The 22,024-nt window shown below is 35.9% G+C and overlaps 1 protein-coding gene across 3 annotated transcripts in view; it reads right to left on the reverse strand.

Moving 5' to 3' along the window:
* LOC150077909 (fibroblast growth factor receptor-like 1) overlaps positions 1-22,024 on the reverse strand; it is a 68,319-nt gene that overhangs the window by 16,470 nt on the left and 29,825 nt on the right. For 2 of the 3 annotated variants that reach the window (XM_090384924.1, XM_090384922.1), the window contains exon 1: positions 20,399-20,518. The exons of the other annotated variant lie outside the window; for it this stretch is intronic. The gene's annotated coding sequence lies outside the window, so the exon portion shown is untranslated. Of the gene's footprint in view, positions 1-20,398; positions 20,519-22,024 lie in introns of those variants that run through there. 3 annotated transcript variants of the gene reach the window in all.

Consider the following 22,024-nt stretch of genomic DNA (forward strand, 5'->3'; position numbering starts at 1 on the left):
TGTAATCCAGTTGCTGAAACTGATAGAAAAAAATTCAGCTGGCGAGCCAGAAAGTGAAAAGTAAAAAAAAAAAAAGTAAGTAGTTAAAGTGGGCACTGAATTAGAATTTCTTGTGTTGTAGAATTAGATGAAATAAGTTATAGAATAAGAAAGGTATTGATAGAAAATAGCTAGTCAATTAGAATAAACCCCACCTCGAAAGATAAGTCATGGCTACAAGGAGAGCAAACAGCAGTAGGGATAGAGAAAGGGAGGAAAATATCAACGGGCAGGAGACATCAGGAGAAACAATTGTTAGTATAGGGAATGATAATAGGGGCCCAATTAAGTTAAGCAAATTTTTAAAAGTATTTAAAGGGGAACCATCAGAAAATGTGGAACATTTTCTGAGAAAACTGAAAATGATTAAGGAAAAGGAAGAATTAACGGAACTAGAAATAGTCATGATGGCGGAATTCAAGCTAGAGGGCAGGGCCCAGACTAGGTATTTAGAGGAGACCCAAGGGATGGAAATAGAAACATTAGACAAATTTGAAAAGATATTAAGGAAGTTATTTTCCCCAAAGATCACGTTCCTTGAAGGAATCGGGATATTAAATAATTGTAGTCAAAATAATCGCGAAAGCATTGAGGACTATTACAAAAGATTTTTAACAGTAAAATTAACAACAGAAGTATCGGAAAAAGAAAATAGTGCCTTTGACAAAATCCTGATGGGACAGTTTTTGATGGGGGTCAGGGATAAATATAAGCGAGAAATCCTTAGGAGAAAACCCAATTCATTAGCTGAGGCCATGAAACTAGCCACTGATGAGGAAAAGCTAGATCTCCAAGGTCGGGGGCAATAAGGGGGGAAATAAATGTATTAGCGACAGAAGAAGAGACAAAACGGAAAGGTAATAAAGAAAGGGAAGGCGAAATTAAGTTAGAAGGGCTAGAAAAACAGATAGCGGGAATGGAAATAAAATTAAATAAATTATTAGAGCAATTAAACACAAAAAAGAATGCACTAGATGAAAATAATAGGCAGGGGGGCGAAAGACCACAAACAGGGCAGAGCACAAGAGGCAAGTACAACAACACAGAGGGGTGGAAGGGGGAAGTCAGAGAAGATAGGCGAAATGGACAGAGGAGGTGTTACATATGTGGGGGCAAGGAACATCTCGCTAGATATTGTCCACACAGGAATAGCCAAAGGGGATACCGCGGAGGTAGTAACTACAGCCAGGAGCAAAACCCTGGGAGGAGTGAACAAGCATTACACATAAACACAGCCAAAAGAAAAAACATATCTTTAGGCGCTGTAAGTGATAACGGAAGGGGGAACGACCTGTTATATGTAAAGGGAAGCTTAGGAGGGGTACCAGGTAAATTTCTTGTAGACACAGGAGCCTCGAGGTCAATATTAATGTGGGATTACCTCATCAGATACTGCAAAGGGTCAAATAAGGGAGATGTGAGATGTTGCCGCGAATTTCTTGTGAAAGGGGTAGGTGCTGAAGAAATTCACACCAACTATATAGTCAGAGACAAGATAAGATTACAGGGGTGTGAAAACATGGTGCCCCATTCATATTTAGTGGCAAATAGAGTAAACAGTCGTCGACATGACGCAATACTAGGCACGGACCTACTAAAGAAATTAAGAGCCAAGGTAGATGTGGGAAATGGCAGCATTAACTTCGGTAGTGATACCCAGGTGAGGCCTAAAGTAGACAGAAGGCAAAATGCTGGCAGCAGAGCCCAGTACGAGCCAGAGCGAGGGGAATCTTCAAAGGGAACGAGTGTGAAAGAATTAGAAGGGTATAAGGCAAACACTGTTAATAAAGTTCTGGTTGCACAAGAAGAATTAAGGGAATTGAAGAAGAACAACAAAACTAATAAGAATAATGAGAGAAAGTGTCGAGAAAGTGGAAGGATGTTACACGTGGGAGTTTTGGAAATGACAGAAAGGGTCAATGGAAATTCTGGAAAGAAAACGTCTCGAAGGGAAGAGAAACATGAAGATAGCGAACTGTTAAATAAAGTGGAAGAAAGTGGAGGTGAAAAGAATGACAACTTGGTAAATGAATCAACAGAGCCGAAAAGAATCGAATGGCCATGGAACCACAGAACTGAAACTCCCTATGGGGAAAGGGCCCTCAAGTTGAAAGAGACAAACAGGCTACAACAAATGTATTTAGGAGCAGCATTTAATGAAAACATGGGATGGGAATAGTTTTAGTGACAGAAAAAAAAATATCCATTTAATTAATGTACATGTATAGAATTGTATATAGGAATACGAGGGATAGATTGTAGTTAATAAGTAGGCCCTGGAAGAAGGCACATCCGCCTGAGGACATGTATAAAATTTATATATATGGGATATAAATTTTAGGGGGAGAGGGATGCAATGTAAGGACCCAGCCTTACAATAATTTAATAAAGGTTGTTAAATATTGGAAGAATTAATTGTGGCGAATATAGTTAGTTTCAGTTAAGTATCATTTGTTAAGAAACACTGAAATTCGAAGGTTAGTCCAAACACTCCAAATCTCGGTTGTAAAGAATTCCTTAAGCGAGTCAGTAAAAGTAATTATAATGAACCGAAACAAATCTCACTTAAGACAGGAGCATATACACTATAGAAAGGGCACTGAGTGCGGAAGTGGCCCTATTATAGATTTCACAGTTCGACCTCTAGCAGGTGTGGGCGACTAGAAATGGATATGGGGGTGAGGTCACAAAGAAAGCCTGAAACTCTTAGCTGACCGGAACTTACGTTTAATTTCTAGAAATTACCAGAATTTTCCAGATTATCGGAAGTTCGGTCACACTAGGAAAAAGAAAGCACGCCCACGGAAATGAAGGGAGACGAATAGGATCACGAAGGAAAGGATAGGGAAGTCAACGATTGGCCAGGAAGAAAGCGGTGGGAAATTTGAGAGAAAGGAGAGAAGGGAAGAAAAAATTGATACTGATCATTCGGAGAGGAGTTTTTGTGGTGGATGCAGTCCTGGGGAGATGGAAGCTGTAGTGGGAGAATTGATTATAAGAATTTATTTTGTGAAAGTCTAGAGTCGGAAGTATCGTTCCCTTGAAGAAGTTAATGCAGTCTATGGAGGAAGAATGGTGAAACGCCCTAGAAGCAAATTTCTCGATTGAGCAGTTGAGTGACTAGTCGACCCGAAAGGTATCCCAGTCCTCGGACGCAACGCAGATGGGGGAAGAAAGGAGATAAGATCCGGTATTATCTTCAGCCGTGCCGTACCCGGTAGAGAAACCCAGGATAGATTACTGTGTTCCCCGGATGAGCAACCTTTCACTTTCCATGTCCTCACCCCGAGCAGATAGGAAGAGAGACCGAGCAGGGAGGAATACCAGACCATTGCGTAAGTTCTAGAATAAGTACTGAGAATATAAGAAAAAAGGGGAACTAATTTAATAATGAAAAGGACTCTAGGAGGACGCTATAAGTTTAAGAGAGAATGTCAAAGTACTAAATATATATACATATATATTTGAACGAGTGTAATACTTAAGGAGTGATAATTTAATTTAGTATAGAGATCAGAGTAATGCAATTTAAGAGTAAGTTAATCTGTAGTAGGAAGTAAAAATTTTGTCCTTGAATTATTGTGAATGTTAAATTGCTGTGAGTATGACTTATTTGGGGTAGAAAATGATTAAACAGGTAAACAATTAAATGAGCATCTAGCCCTAATTGTGAAATAGTGGATTAATTGAACGGAAAGGTAACTAAGTAAATTGGTTGGATATTGTTGACTGTTGACATGTTTGCAAGTAAGGATTCTGGAATGAATATACATGTATTTCCTAATAAGTTGGGAAACGAGCACTTATGAAATTATATTTTGTCTGTTCATTGGCTGATGGTGGTTTATTGACTTACATGGACTGTTAAGGAGCAAAGAGACAGATTGTGCATTGTGAGGGGTAATAAATGCCCGGACCTACTGAAATCTTTGTAGAGCAACATGAAGAGACACAGTGATATATATGTAGATATATATAAGTATTAGGATTTAGTAGTTCTTTTGATAACAAGGTTGACTGTAAATTACAAGATATATACACATTTAAAAATTAGTAAAATAACAAGTGTCAAACTAAATACTGTATTCTGTTAAAGGTTATTGTAATTTTCTTATATATAATATGACAATAAAAAACAAATTTGTATATTCTACATTCTTGTGTGTGTGTCTGTCATTTCTAAACTCAGCCAGTCCAGTGGAAGAATACCTTAATATATTAGGGGTCCCCGTGAGTCTGGGAATTTTCTGAAATCAATCAAGTCAGGTGTTAAAGTGGGAGGGGTTAAAATAAGGGGATAAAAAAAAAATATAACATAATATAATATAATTGTGAGGCCTCTTTGAGGAATAGGATTTTCAGTGTAATAAGTAAAATAAAAATAAAACTATTTACCCCCCCCCCCACAATGGAAACAAAACGGTACAGAGGGAATTTATTCAAAAGTGGCAGCATAGCACTGGCTGCCATGATACAGATGCATCACTGCCAAAGATGAAACAAAGGGAAGAGGTGGTCCTCAGTAGGAGATATGGCCACTCTTAATGTCGATGCAGGCTTTGCACCGCCTGTCCATACTTGGAACAATGTTGTTGATAAGTTCTTACGGTAACATCGTCCATTCCTCTGTCAGGCCACCTTCAGCTGGTGAATGAACATTTTCTGCTGGGTGTGGACGTGCCGCTAGTCGTCTCCCCAGAGGGTCCCATATGTGTTCGATGGGATTTAGATCGCCGAAACGAGCAGGCCAATCCATACAACAATGCCCTCATTTTCTAAAAGCATATGAACAGCTGCAGTGCGATGGGGTGTGGCGTTACCATCCATAAACACGAACTCGGGGCCAATGGCACCTCGGAACAGACGCACATGGGGAAGAATTACCTCAGTATAGTAGCGTGCACCGGTTAGAGTACCGCCTTCCAGTATCTGGAATGTGTACGTCCATCCAAGATAATGCCTCCCCAGACGAGAACACCTCGACCTCCATATCGATCCCTTTCAGTGATGTTTGCGGGGTGATACTGTGTGCCAACCTCTCGCCAGATTAGCTGACGTCCAGAATCGCTGCTGAGACTGAATCTACTCTCATCAGTAAAGAGTACCCTTAAGCAAAGATTTTGTGGTTGTAACCTTTAGAAATAGTTGTGGTCCTTAAGGTTTGCACACCAGTGTAATAACCACATTATCAACATTACAACCACGTTTATCAGTCCCTTCAATATGTTTGTGGTCTTACTGTCAGACCATTTGTTGATCACATAGTCCTTTGAAAAGTTCGTAAGGCTTTCTTTGACTGTTTGGTCCAAAACACATTTTTTTTACCAAAAAAAAAAAAAAAATCTTCTTCTTCAAAAGAAGAAGATTTTTTTTATAACAGCGACGTTTGAAGGAATGAAACGAAGAGGCAAGTGACTATTAAATTAATGTCCATTGTTTATTTTGGACGCCTTGGTGATATTGAAGGAGCATCCAACCTTCTCGTGATACGTTTTGCATAGTATAGTAGAGAGAAAGATAATGAACAGTACGTAGAAAGTAGCGCAAATATACAGTACAGTAAAAAGAAAAGGAATTATTTTATTTCAGAAAATTAAAACCTAAAAAAACGGAAAATTAGGTATATTGATGCAAAATATTAAAAAAATATAAACAAATCATAATAAAATGAAACCAATCTTACCAAACATGTTGTGACGAAAACCTGAGGGCACTATAATGAGCAGAGGAAAGGGTACATTAGTAAACATTTAAACTGCCAAAAAAAAACCAAATTTTTCTTTTTATTGAGCTTGTGCAACACCAGAGTGCCGAACATTGCATCTTTGAAAGGTTAAAACTTCGCACGAAGAAAGAAAGAAATGCAATTCTTGGTTGCCTAGCGATTTCCAAAATGGTTGTTTGAAAATGCGAAAGGGAAGAGACGATGCCCAATCGGAGAGGGGTGTTCATGCTAATAGGGGGCAGTCAGTTGAAATCAAAGAAGTCTCTCTAAATACAAATGTATCGTAGACACCCAAATAAACTACACGAGTTCGTGAAGTTTACTCTTTCTCTCTCTCTCTCTCTGTCTCACACACACATTGAGCACCCTAGCCGCACGAGCGTGTGTATCGTAAATCATCGTTGTCCCGAAACGTGTCTGGGCGCCGTGATTTCTAGAAATGGTGTGAACGCAGAAAAAGTGTCACTTTCGTCGCCACCCTGTCACCTCCGATGTACTTTTTCACTTGTCACTCTGCCCACACGTGCATGCCTAGATGAAGCCATAATCTGCGATCGAAACGTGCGACGAATACCCAGAGGTTACAACACTGTCGGATCTACGGACGCCATTTCGAAATGGGAGTTAAAAGTTCTTCCCTTTTCGCGCAAGCAATTTGGGCGACATCGATTCACAAAAAGTGTCACCGAACTGCGACGTTTAGAACGTTGACATTGGCAGGAAGGAGAATATCTGGACTGCGTCTTATTTTTTTCATATTTAACGCTCAACGTAAAATATTCGTCGATTAATTTTTAAATAAACAATTTTTATCCGAATGCCACTTGCCGATTTGCAATATTCTCTAAATCACGTTCTATTTAAATGCAATTGTTCAAATTTATACAATAAAAATATGACTGTGTTCAACGGGCTTTCTATCACGTTCTATTTAAATACAATTGTTGAAATTTATACAATAAAAATATGACTGTGTTCAACGGGCTTTGAAACATAACGTAGGTACGAACATCGACACGAACAGTGTTGTTCTACTCCATGAATCGTTCATACACGTACGTGAACTGTAAATAATAAAACTTACAAAGAGTTTAAATAAACTTACAAGAAACATCAACTTACAAAGAGCTTAAAGAAGTTAAGTGAAATTTTAAGAAAACTTAGACGCAGTTCAAAATAAAGAATATTATGCTGAGAGCAAGGAGAGGTTCAAAATAAACAAACTTACAGGAGCTCTATAATAAAGAAAGATTCCCAGATTTTTTTATATAAACTTACATGTAGTTACACGAAGTTTTTACACAAAGAAACTTTTTACACGAAGAGCAGTTTAATGAAACACATAGAGCTTAAAGAAACTCACATGAACACGAAGTTCAAGACAAATAAAGTTACACAGAAAGAAAGAAACTTAGGCAGAGTTCAAAATAAAGAAATAGAAAGTTCAAAATAAAGAAACAGAAAGTTCAAAATAAAGAAACTTACAGAATGTTTAAAATAAAATAATTACAGACTCCAAAAAAGGTAGTTTCACTTAGTTTTATAGAATCTTACGCGAAGCCAATTTCATAAACTTACACCGAGCTTAATGACACTTACACGAAGTCAATATAAACTTACAGGTACATCAACTTACAAAGAACTTGTATAAAACTGTGAAGAAACTTACATGGAGTTCAAAAGAAAGAAAGAAAATTACATGAAGAGAAAGGAAATTCAGAAGTTTAAAATAAAGAGAGCTTCACAGTGCTTTTATAGAAACTTACACGATGCCAATTTAAAACAAGCGCTTATACAAAATTCAAAGACAAAAAAACTTACACGGAACTTAAGGACACTTACACGAAGTTTTAATAGAAACTTACACGAAGTTTTAATAGAAACTTACACGAAGCTTAAAAAAACTTACACGAATTTTAATATAAACTTACGCAGAGTTTAAGAAAACAGAACATCAACTTACAAAGCACTTAAAGAACTTAAAATTGTGAGGAAACTTACACGGAGTTCCAAAGAAAGAAAGTTACTTGGAGATCAAAGAAATTTAGAAGTTCAAAATAAAGAGAGTTTCACAGAGTTTTTATAGAAAATTACACGAAACCAATTTAAGCGAAGCGCATACGCAAAATGCAAGGATAGAAAGTTAATAGAAACTTACATGGTACATCAACTTACAAAGGCTTAAAGAACTTGTATAAAACTTACACGGAGATTAAGGAAACTTTTAGGAAGTCTTAAGAAGCTCCAAGTAAGTTAATTTAGGTGACACTTACATAGAGCTTAAAGGAACTTCCAGGAAGTTTTGAAGAAAATAACAGAGAGAAAAAATAAAGAAAGAAACAGAGAGAAAAAATAAACTTACACAGAGCACAAAGAAAAAAACTTACACGAAACTTTAAAGAAGCTTTCACATTTAAGAAAAAAAAAACATTTTATGATAAAAATGCATATCCATAGTGGTTCAAAAGGTAGACAAAAATTTCAAACAGTGACACTCCTTCATTTATTGTTCTACTCAGAATTATTTGAGTGTTCACCACCCCATGAATAATTCATAAGAACAGCGTCTCGTGTGAGCAAGAAAGACAGTGTAAGCAAATAGGACCTTAACTTAACCTACATAAGGAACCGTGGCACGCATTTTATTAGAATAATTAAAGGGATATCATCAGTGGTCGTCCAGCTTACCAATTAGGTGGCTACAGTTTCTTATTAGAGGCGAAAACGCATTGTTACGTATAAGCATAACATATTCATTGTGACGCATCGACTTGCAGTTTCCATGGTAACAACGACTTTGGACGGTAAACAGATCCATTCATTGTAAGACCAAACACTTGTTCGCGATCAAGTTTTCGATACGGGTAATTAAACGATAGATATATCTTGGTCGTCTAATAAGGGACAACGTTTTGGTGTAGAGAGGCGTGAAAAATCCCTCGCTCTAATTGCGAGTTTACTATCTTGTATTTCATCAGCGTGACGTGTAGCGCGAAATAATTAGCTAATCAGATAGCCCAGCATGACTCGAGTGTTATCCTACTTACTCCCCGACTCTGTACAATGTACGGGTTTCTTTCAAACAACTCCACCTCTTGCAAGTCTTCAAGAACAGCGCGAATTAATAAAGAAAACATTTAAATTGTTATAATCAACCAGCCTGATCGAAGGTTGGTAACCTTTGTCCGGAGTTCTAGGTGGAATCTTTGTTCGAAGAAGAACTTCAAAAGAATATCTGGGCTTCTTCACCATATGGCTAATACTAAATCCTCTCCAATGTTCCACTAAGCAAAGTCATATCAACTTCCTCCTGTTTTGATCGCATGTGTCCATTCAACTCCATGGATGAATTCAACACTATCTGTTAATTCTGAGAAGGTTCAATGGACAATCTCAAAGACTATTGATTTGCCCCTCTTCAGGATGCATAAACCAACCTCAAAATCTAACTAATCCACCATTATATAGAAGAAGAAGCTTAGCTAAATGGCTACTTATGTTCTCTTAAGACATCAGTTGACGGATCTACTGGATGCCTTATTTGGTTGGGCAGAAGTTTAAAACAAACCAACAACAAATCTTTTAGATTAGGAAAAAATCTCTTAGAAAGAAAAAAGGAAAAAGATTTAAAAAAAGCAACCAAATCGTGACCTTCGACTTGCCCACTACTTTTATTAAAGCAGTATATTCGTATACGAATAAATAATCTTTTGATGGGTTCGTGGTAGCTTTTCCAATTCCCCGAGGTATCACGTGACATTTAAAGCTCCATCAACCTAGTGTATGAAGACATCAAATTACAATACTCGTTTGGTGCAAAGTCCCTTTCAGTTGGCTATTGACGACTTAGTCATGCGATCTTTCATTCGGAGCTCTTAAAAGACACCGAAGAAAACAGATTAATAGACAGAGAGAAAGAGAGATTTTTCTGGTCATGATGAATCTATCAGAACCTCTAATTAGAGGCTTTTTCAAGTGGCCTCGAAGGAACTGGCGTTTGTATGCCACGTTGCTCTTTGTTAATCCAACAAATAGCTGCATTTGAAATGAAAGTTGTTAAGACCACTGAGGTGTGCATCGATCCGGGGGTGATCAATCATGGAGGCAGTCAGGGAGCCAACAACTGCTTATCTACGAACTGGATAATTTGTTCAAATTTTAGGGTTGAATGTTAAGACACACTTCTGGTGGAAAGTCTGGATTGAGTTTTTCTTTTAGTTTCGCTTTCTTCGTGAACTATTTTTTATGTTAGCCTATTAGAAATTTAAATGGCTGCCTTCTACATGTTGGAAAGGGAGTTGGTACAGCAATTATGGCAATAATTTTACGTGTTATCTCAGTGTTATCTTTTGCCAAAGTATTTACCATCCATGAAACCAATGTCAATAAAACTGTCGATCTTAATCAGATAATCATTTTCAGCAGACATAGTAGTTATTGCAGTTTATACAGGTCAACAATTTGAAAATACAGCTAAACAATGAACTGTAACTGTTTATATACTCCAACAATACGCTTCGAAAATAGAGCTCAACAATGGACAGCAATACAGCTTAACAATTGTTCGTGCAGTCTAACAATACGCTTTGAAAAGACAGCTCAACAATTGACTGAAATTGTTCATATACTCCAACAGTACACTTTGAAAATACAGCTCGACAATGGACTGTAATTGTTCGTGCAGTCTAACAATACACTTTGAGATTACAGCTTAATGATTGGATGAGCTCAACAGTGGACTTAAATTGTTAAATACTCCAACAATACACTTTGAAAATGCAACTCAACAATGGACTGTAATTGTTTATATTGTCCAACGCTTGAAACAATACATTTGAAAAACAACTCAACAATGATATGTAATTGTTCGTGCAGTGTAACAATATACTTTGAAAATACAGCTCAACAATGGACTGAAATTGTTTATGTAATCCACCAATACACTTTGAGAATACAGCTCAATTATTGGATGAGCTCAACAATGGACTTAAATTGTTAAATACTCCTACAATTCATCAATGGACTTAAATTGTTAAATACTCCTACAACTCAACAATGGACTTAAATTGTTAAATACTCTTACAACTCAACAATGGACTTAAATTGTTAAATACTCCTACAACTCAACAATGGACTAAAATTGTTTATATACTCCAACAATGCACTTCGAAAACACAGCTCAACAATGGACTGTAATTGTTTATACAGTCCAACGCCTGAAACAATACATTTGAAAAACAACTCAACGGTGATATGTAATTGTTTGTGCAGTGTAACAATACACTTTGAAAATACAGCTCAAAAATGGACTGAAATTCTTTACATACTCAAACAATACACTTCGAAAATACAGCTCGAGAATGGACTGTAATTGTTTATGTAATCCACCAATACACTTTGAGAATACAGCTCAATTATTGGATGAGCTCAACAATGGACTTAAATTGTTTAAATATTCCTACAACTCAACAATGGACTGAAATTGTTTATATACTCCAACAATACACTTCGAAAATTTAGCTCAACAATGGGCTGTAATTTTTCGTGCAGTCTAACAATACATTTTGAGAATACAGCTCAATGATTGGATGAGCTGAACAATGGACTTAAATTGTTAAATATTCCAACAATACACTTTGAAAATGCAACTCAACAACTAGACTGTAATTGTTTATATAGTCCAACGCTTGAAACAATACATTTGAAAAATAACTCAACAATGATATATAATTGTTCGTGCAGTGTAACAATACACTTTGAAAATACAGCTCAACAATGGACTGAAATTGTTTATGTAATCCACCAATACACTTTGAGAATACAGCTCAATTATTGGATGAGCTCAACAATGGACTTAAATTGTTAAATACTCCTACAATTCATCAATGGACTTAAATTGTTAAATACTCCTACAACTCAACAATGGACTTAAATTGTTAAATACTCTTACAACTCAACAATGGACTTAAATTGTTAAATACTCCTACAACTCAACAATGGACTAAAATTGTTTATATACTCCAACAATGCACTTCGAAAACACAGCTCAACAATGGACTGTAATTGTTTATACAGTCCAACGCCTGAAACAATACATTTGAAAAACAACTCAACGGTGATATGTAATTGTTTGTGCAGTGTAACAATACACTTTGAAAATACAGCTCAAAAATGGACTGAAATTCTTTACATACTCAAACAATACACTTCGAAAATACAGCTCGAGAATGGACTGTAATTGTTTATGTAATCCACCAATACACTTTGAGAATACAGCTCAATTATTGGATGAGCTCAACAATGGACTTAAATTGTTTAAATATTCCTACAACTCAACAATGGACTGAAATTGTTTATATACTCCAACAATACACTTCGAAAATTTAGCTCAACAATGGGCTTAATTTTTCGTGCAGTCTAACAATACATTTTGAGAATACAGCTCAATGATTGGATGAGCTGAACAATGGACTTAAATTGTTAAATATTCCAACAATACACTTTGAAAATGCAACTCAACAACTAGACTGTAATTGTTTATATAGTCCAACGCTTGAAACAATACATTTGAAAAATAACTCAACAATGATATATAATTGTTCGTGCAGTGTAACAATACACTTTGAAAATACAGCTCAACAATGGACTGAAATTGTTTATGTAATCCACCAATACACTTTGAGAATACAGCTCAATTATTGGATGAGCTCAACAATGGACTTAAATTGTTAAATACTCCTACAATTCATCAATGGACTTAAATTGTTAAATACTCCTACAACTCAACAATGGACTTAAATTGTTAAATACTCTTACAACTCAACAATGGACTTAAATTGTTAAATACTCCTACAACTCAACAATGGACTAAAATTGTTTATATACTCCAACAATGCACTTCGAAAACACAGCTCAACAATGGACTGTAATTGTTTATACAGTCCAACGCCTGAAACAATACATTTGAAAAACAACTCAACGGTGATATGTAATTGTTTGTGCAGTGTAACAATACACTTTGAAAATACAGCTCAAAAATGGACTGAAATTCTTTACATACTCAAACAATACACTTCGAAAATACAGCTCGAGAATGGACTGTAATTGTTTATGTAATCCACCAATACACTTTGAGAATACAGCTCAATTATTGGATGAGCTCAACAATGGACTTAAATTGTTTAAATATTCCTACAACTCAACAATGGACTGAAATTGTTTATATACTCCAACAATACACTTCGAAAATTTAGCTCAACAATGGGCTGTAATTTTTCGTGCAGTCTAACAATACATTTTGAGAATACAGCTCAATGATTGGATGAGCTGAACAATGGACTTAAATTGTTAAATATTCCAACAATACACTTTGAAAATGCAACTCAACAACTAGACTGTAATTGTTTATATAGTCCAACGCTTGAAACAATACATTTGAAAAATAACTCAACAATGATATATAATTGTTCGTGCAGTGTAACAATACACTTTGAAAATACAGCTCAACAATGGACTGAAATTGTTTATGTAATCCACCAATACACTTTGAGAATACAGCTCAATTATTGGATGAGCTCAACAATGGACTTAAATTGTTAAATACTCCTACAATTCATCAATGGACTTAAATTGTTAAATACTCCTACAACTCAACAATGGACTTAAATTGTTAAATACTCTTACAACTCAACAATGGACTTAAATTGTTAAATACTCCTACAACTCAACAATGGACTAAAATTGTTTATATACTCCAACAATGCACTTCGAAAACACAGCTCAACAATGGACTGTAATTGTTTATACAGTCCAACGCCTGAAACAATACATTTGAAAAACAACTCAACGGTGATATGTAATTGTTTGTGCAGTGTAACAATACACTTTGAAAATACAGCTCAAAAATGGACTGAAATTGTTTACATACTCAAACAATACACTTCGAAAATACAGCTCGAGAATGGACTGTAATTGTTTATGTAATCCACCAATACACTTTGAGAATACAGCTCAATTATTGGATGAGCTCAACAATGGACTTAAATTGTTTAAATATTCCTACAACTCAACAATGGACTGAAATTGTTTATATACTCCAACAATACACTTCGAAAATTTAGCTCAACAATGGGCTGTAATTTTTCGTGCAGTCTAACAATACATTTTGAGAATACAGCTCAATGATTGGATGAGCTGAACAATGGACTTAAATTGTTAAATATTCCAACAATACACTTTGAAAATGCAACTCAACAACTAGACTGTAATTGTTTATATAGTCCAACGCTTGAAACAATACATTTGAAAAATAACTCAACAATGATATATAATTGTTCGTGCAGTGTAACAATACACTTTGATAATACAGCTCAACAATGGACTGAAATTGTTTATGTAATCCACCAATACACTTTGAGAATACAGCTCAATTATTGGATGAGGTCAACAATGGACTTAAATTGTTAAATACTCCTACAATTCATCAATGGACTTAAATTGTTAAATACTCTACAACTCAACAATGGACTTAAATTGTTTATATACTCCAACAATGCACTTCGAAAACACAGCTCAACAATGGACTGTAATTGTTTATACAGTCCAACGCCTGAAACAATACATTTGAAAAACAACTCAACGGTGATATGTAATTGTTTGTGCAGTGTAACAATACACTTTGAAAATACAGCTCAAAAATGGACTGAAATTCTTTACATACTCAAACAATACACTTCGAAAATACAGCTCGAGAATGGACTGTAATTGTTTATGTAATCCACCAATACACTTTGAGAATACAGCTCAATTATTGGATGAGCTCAACAATGGACTTAAATTGTTTAAATATTCCTACAACTCAACAATGGACTGAAATTGTTTATATACTCCAACAATACACTTCGAAAATTTAGCTCAACAATGGGCTGTAATTTTTCGTGCAGTCTAACAATACATTTTGAGAATACAGCTCAATGATTGGATGAGCTGAACAATGGACTTAAATTGTTAAATATTCCAACAATACACTTTGAAAATGCAACTCAACAACTAGACTGTAATTGTTTATATAGTCCAACGCTTGAAACAATACATTTGAAAAATAACTCAACAATGATATATAATTGTTCGTGCAGTGTAACAATACACTTTGAAAATACAGCTCAACAATGGACTGAAATTGTTTATGTAATCCACCAATACACTTTGAGAATACAGCTCAATTATTGGATGAGCTCAACAATGGACTTAAATTGTTAAATACTCCTACAATTCATCAATGGACTTAAATTGTTAAATACTCCTACAACTCAACAATGGACTTAAATTGTTAAATACTCTTACAACTCAACAATGGACTTAAATTGTTAAATACTCCTACAACTCAACAATGGACTAAAATTGTTTATATACTCCAACAATGCACTTCGAAAACACAGCTCAACAATGGACTGTAATTGTTTATACAGTCCAACGCCTGAAACAATACATTTGAAAAACAACTCAACGGTGATATGTAATTGTTTGTGCAGTGTAACAATACACTTTGAAAATACAGCTCAAAAATGGACTGAAATTGTTTACATACTCAAACAATACACTTCGAAAATACAGCTCGAGAATGGACTGTAATTGTTTATGTAATCCACCAATACACTTTGAGAATACAGCTCAATTATTGGATGAGCTCAACAATGGACTTAAATTGTTTAAATATTCCTACAACTCAACAATGGACTGAAATTGTTTATATACTCCAACAATACACTTCGAAAATTTAGCTCAACAATGGGCTTAATTTTTCGTGCAGTCTAACAATACATTTTGAGAATACAGCTCAATGATTGGATGAGCTGAACAATGGACTTAAATTGTTAAATATTCCAACAATACACTTTGAAAATGCAACTCAACAACTAGACTGTAATTGTTTATATAGTCCAACGCTTGAAACAATACATTTGAAAAATAACTCAACAATGATATATAATTGTTCGTGCAGTGTAACAATACACTTTGAAAATACAGCTCAACAATGGACTGAAATTGTTTATGTAATCCACCAATACACTTTGAGAATACAGCTCAATTATTGGATGAGCTCAACAATGGACTTAAATTGTTAAATACTCCTACAATTCATCAATGGACTTAAATTGTTAAATACTCCTACAACTCAACAATGGACTTAAATTGTTAAATACTCTTACAACTCAACAATGGACTTAAATTGTTAAATACTCCTACAACTCAACAATGGACTAAAATTGTTTATATACTCCAACAATGCACTTCGAAAACACAGCTCAACAATGGACTGTAATTGTTTATACAGTCCAACGCCTGAAACAATACATTTGAAAAACAACTCAACGGTGATATGTAATTGTTTGTGCAGTGTAACAATACACTTTGAAAATACAGCTCAAAAATGGACTGAAATTCTTTACATACTCAAACAATACACTTCGAAAATACAGCTCGAGAATGGACTGTAATTGTTTATGTAATCCACCAATACACTTTGAGAATACAGCTCAATTATTGGATGAGCTCAACAATGGACTTAAATTGTTTAAATATTCCTACAACTCAACAATGGACTGAAATTGTTTATATACTCCAACAATACACTTCGAAAATTTAGCTCAACAATGGGCTGTAATTTTTCGTGCAGTCTAACAATACATTTTGAGAATACAGCTCAATGATTGGATGAGCTGAACAATGGACTTAAATTGTTAAATATTCCAACAATACACTTTGAAAATGCAACTCAACAACTAGACTGTAATTGTTTATATAGTCCAACGCTTGAAACAATACATTTGAAAAATAACTCAACAATGATATATAATTGTTCGTGCAGTGTAACAATACACTTTGAAAATACAGCTCAACAATGGACTGAAATTGTTTATGTAATCCACCAATACACTTTGAGAATACAGCTCAATTATTGGATGAGCTCAACAATGGACTTAAATTGTTAAATACTCCTACAATTCATCAATGGACTTAAATTGTTAAATACTCCTACAACTCAACAATGGACTTAAATTGTTAAATACTCTTACAACTCAACAATGGACTTAAATTGTTAAATACTCCTACAACTCAACAATGGACTAAAATTGTTTATATACTCCAACAATGCACTTCGAAAACACAGCTCAACAATGGACTGTAATTGTTTATACAGTCCAACGCCTGAAACAATACATTTGAAAAACAACTCAACGGTGATATGTAATTGTTTGTGCAGTGTAACAATACACTTTGAAAATACAGCTCAAAAATGGACTGAAATTCTTTACATACTCAAACAATACACTTCGAAAATACAGCTCGAGAATGGACTGTAATTGTTTATGTAATCCACCAATACACTTTGAGAATACAGCTCAATTATTGGATGAGCTCAACAATGGACTTAAATTGTTTAAATATTCCTACAACTCAACAATGGACTGAAATTGTTTATATACTCCAACAATACACTTCGAAAATTTAGCTCAACAATGGGCTGTAATTTTTCGTGCAGTCTAACAATACATTTTGAGAATACAGCTCAATGATTGGATGAGCTGAACAATGGACTTAAATTGTTAAATATTCCAACAATACACTTTGAAAATGCAACTCAACAACTAGACTGTAATTGTTTATATAGTCCAACGCTTGAAACAATACATTTGAAAAATAACTCAACAATGATATATAATTGTTCGTGCAGTGTAACAATACACTTTGATAATACAGCTCAACAATGGACTGAAATTGTTTATGTAATCCACCAATACACTTTGAGAATACAGCTCAATTATTGGATGAGCTCAACAATGGACTTAAATTGTTAAATACTCCTACAATTCATCAATGGACTTAAATTGTTAAATACTCTACAACTCAACAATGGACTTAAATTGTTTATATACTCCAACAATGCACTTCGAAAACACAGCTCAACAATGGACTGTAATTGTTTATACAGTCCAACGCCTGAAACAATACATTTGAAAAACAACTCAACGGTGATATGTAATTGTTCGTGCAGTGTAACAATACACTTTGAAAATACAGCTCAAAAATGGACTGAAATTGTTTATGTAATCCACCAATACACTTTGAGAATACAGCTCAATTATTGGATGAGCTCAACAATGGACTTAAATTGTTAAATACTCCTACAATTCATCAATGGACTTAAATTGTTAAATACTCCTACAACTCAACAATGGACTTAAATTGTTAAATACTCTTACAACTCAACAATGGACTTAAATTGTTAAATACTCCTACAACTCAACAATGGACTAAAATTGTTTATATACTCCAACAATGCACTTCGAAAACACAGCTCAACAATGGACTGTAATTGTTTATACAGTCCAACGCCTGAAACAATACATTTGAAAAACAACTCAACGGTGATATGTAATTGTTTGTGCAGTGTAACAATACACTTTGAAAATACAGCTCAAAAATGGACTGAAATTGTTTACATACTCAAACAATACACTTCGAAAATACAGCTCGAGAATGGACTGTAATTGTTTATGTAATCCACCAATACACTTTGAGAATACAGCTCAATTATTGGATGAGCTCAACAATGGACTTAAATTGTTTAAATATTCCTACAACTCAACAATGGACTGAAATTGTTTATATACTCCAACAATACACTTCGAAAATTTAGCTCAACAATGGGCTGTAATTTTTCGTGCAGTCTAACAATACATTTTGAGAATACAGCTCAATGATTGGATGAGCTGAACAATGGACTTAAATTGTTAAATATTCCAACAATACACTTTGAAAATGCAACTCAACAACTAGACTGTAATTGTTTATATAGTCCAACGCTTGAAACAATACATTTGAAAAATAACTCAACAATGATATATAATTGTTCGTGCAGTGTAACAATACACTTTGATAATACAGCTCAACAATGGACTGAAATTGTTTATGTAATCCACCAATACACTTTGAGAATACAGCTCAATTATTGGATGAGGTCAACAATGGACTTAAATTGTTAAATACTCCTACAATTCATCAATGGACTTAAATTGTTAAATACTCTACAACTCAACAATGGACTTAAATTGTTTATATACTCCAACAATGCACTTCGAAAACACAGCTCAACAATGGACTGTAATTGTTTATACAGTCCAACGCCTGAAACAATACATTTGAAAAACAACTCAACGGTGATATGTAATTGTTTGTGCAGTGTAACAATACACTTTGAAAATACAGCTGAACAATGGACTGTAACTGTTCATGTACTTCAACAATACATTTAAAAATACAACCTTGAAAATGCAGTTGAACTGCAATATTTTTGTCTTTCATTAGAATGAAAATTGTCCGATATGTTGCGAATTTTATTTTGGTCCGGTGGTACACAAATATTCCCAAAAGTTAGTTTTCTAAGCTTGGTATGGCAAACATTTTATGTAAAATCTTCTTTAGGGAAAATCTTTTGGGTAAATATTGGACTATCATTGGCTAAACGAATGGATTGAACATTTTTCTATGAAAAAAAAAAAAAAAAAAAACACGGGTGAATAAAAGAGTGGAATGTTTCTCTAGGGATTGAGTAGTTCTCGGTTCCCCCGGGTCCATTCTTGAACGATTTGCATATAAACCTATTGTTTTTCAAGTTTGCAACTTAGGGATTATTAACACCAATATTATAATAGAAGGAATGGGGGATTATATGCAAGGGGGACAAGCGGCATAAAGGATCATTTATTCTTCAGGTTTATCTAATTATTGGATGAGTTCAAGTGTTGGATTTCTACAACTGGATGAAAAACTCCAGTTTCCTAGAGAAAAGACCATGCTACCCTCGCCTGAAGCCGACTAACTCACCACAAAACTTACTCACGTCATCGTTGGGTTCGAACTGAGGTCTTTTACACCCTGTGTGGAGAGGAAATGTGCTGCCCAAGGGCATTACGTCCAGATGGGTGTAAGAAAAGATTATTCTTGGAATTAATATAAATCTGGATTGAATATTGACCTGAAGTATATATTTGTAATTTTCTGAAAGGGTTAACTCAGCTTAGTTGTATACCCTATTAAACTTAACTTTCTTGAAATGGGAAACATATCTTAGTTTGATGATCACCAACCACCAACCATCCCACCTAAAAGTAAGGGAAGAAATAAACAAATCTATCCATCGATCCAAAGTTTTATAACCTGGATAACCATTTCGGTGCATTTCTTCCCCATTCCTTAAGAAGTCTGCAAGGTCCTCGTGGGTAGCCCATTGGATATAATCACTGTTCTCTTCACACCGAGTGGGAAAAGCCCCAGTTCGGATCTCATCAACGACGAGTGGAATTTTAGTGACCTTTCTTCAACTTGGCTGAGTTAGTCGGTCTCAGGCGAGGGTTGCGTGGCTTTTCAATCGCGGAAACTCGGGTTTTTCATCCAGCAACAGAAAAATCGATCACAGAATACACGCAATTTAGATGCTTAATATACGCCTCACAGCCTTAACTGATTTGGCGCTTAACCCACACTCGAAGCCGGCAAGATGGGTCAAAGGTCATCCTCCCCCCCCTCCCCATCCCAAGCCCGAACTAAACGGACGAAATCGGTTCTACTTACCACACATCAGTAGCGTCCAGGTCATAACAGAGTTTCGGCTCATCACTCCTAGCAAAAACCACACGGCTTGACGACACCGAGCACGGAGACGGTGTTCAAGAGAGCGTTCACAGCACATGTGCATGCGGCGTGATAGAACTCCGAGTGTCGTCATCGGATCTTCCCATTGCTTCGGCTACTGTCGTTACGTAGTTGGTCTGTCCCTCCGTATCGGAGACTGGCGGTGAAGGCGCGCTGAATGTTGTGTAAGAACGTCTTACGAAGGACTGGGCCGGTTGGCTTATCGTCTTTGGGGAGGGACATAGACGGGGAGGAAGGGGAAGGAGCGGGAAATTAAGGAGTTCCCAAGACGCGTACACTTTTTGCTTCTTGCTGACTACAAGAAACACTTCGATAAGAACTGGAGGAAAAAATTACAAAAGATAAATGAAGCACTTACCGAACTTCCATTGTAACGTTGTCTTTTCTTGGAGACTCCCGAAAAGTGGGAGTACCGGGTGAAAAATGGACCATGAATGTGCTAGTCCGTAGAAAATTGTACTGTTTTCAAAGCTCCATTTGGTGCGCTTCACAGCTCAGTCGACCTACTCAGCAGTCCATTAGCGAGTTTAAGGTTCAATCTTGATGGATGGACAAAATCCTTGTTGGATGGACTGTTGAACACAATTAACATAAAAAAAATGTTTTTCATGAATATTTTATTGTGAACAGTGTCACCGAAAGCGAATATTTGATATAATCCAAATTCTAAGTATCCAATGGAAATCGATCTACCATACAGAGTCACACATTATGCAAATCATTCTTGCCTATAAAAACATGGGTTGCGACCATAACACTGCATTCCCGTTCTTTGGCTTTCTCACTGGGACAGCCTCATCTACAGTATTCAGGATGGCAACTCATCGTCGTTTAGATGATTCTTTGAGATGATGGGCCTTTGGATGACTTGAAGTCAGCCAATCGCAGACGGAGTTGGCACATTGGCTGAACGTGTCGTCTCGGCACTATGGAAGCAGTTTCAAGAGACAAGAACCATTACAAGAAGAGTTGACCGAGGGTTACGTCCACCAGAATATCCCATTATCTAACTCTAACAACAAGACGATGTCCTGTCATCAACTGTCTCTTTAGGTTGCTGTGGCCACAGGTCAAAATATTTCCAACCGGACTGTGTTAAGAAGGCTCAGTTCAAGTGGACTCTACCCAAGGAAGCCAGTGGTTTGAATTCCATTAGCCTCAAACCATCGCAGAGCTCGTTGAAACTGGCACCATAACACTTGGAGCCCTTGGATATTCTGATGAATCCCGTTTTAGCCTACAAACAGATTCTAGACCTTATTTCATCTGGAGATAACGATGAATGCGGTGCCATCCCTCCAACATCACAGAAAAGGACACATGGTGGAGGCGGTGTTCTTGTGTGGAGGGGGGATAATGATCAAAGGCCTCACCCCTTTTCATGCTTTTTTATAAGGGCACCATAACTGCGCAGAGGTACCGAGAATAGATCCTCGAACCCTATGTGTGACTTTTTAGAGGTGCGGTTGGCCCAGATTTTGCTTACATGCACGACAGCGCCAGTGCACATAGAGGTCAAGTGGTGGAGGAACATCTTGAAACTGA

This window comes from Mastigoproctus giganteus, chromosome 11 (genome assembly GCF_048544385.1).
Source record: "Mastigoproctus giganteus isolate SK-2022 chromosome 11, ASM4854438v1, whole genome shotgun sequence".
Lineage (NCBI taxonomy): Eukaryota > Metazoa > Arthropoda > Arachnida > Uropygi > Thelyphonidae > Mastigoproctus > Mastigoproctus giganteus.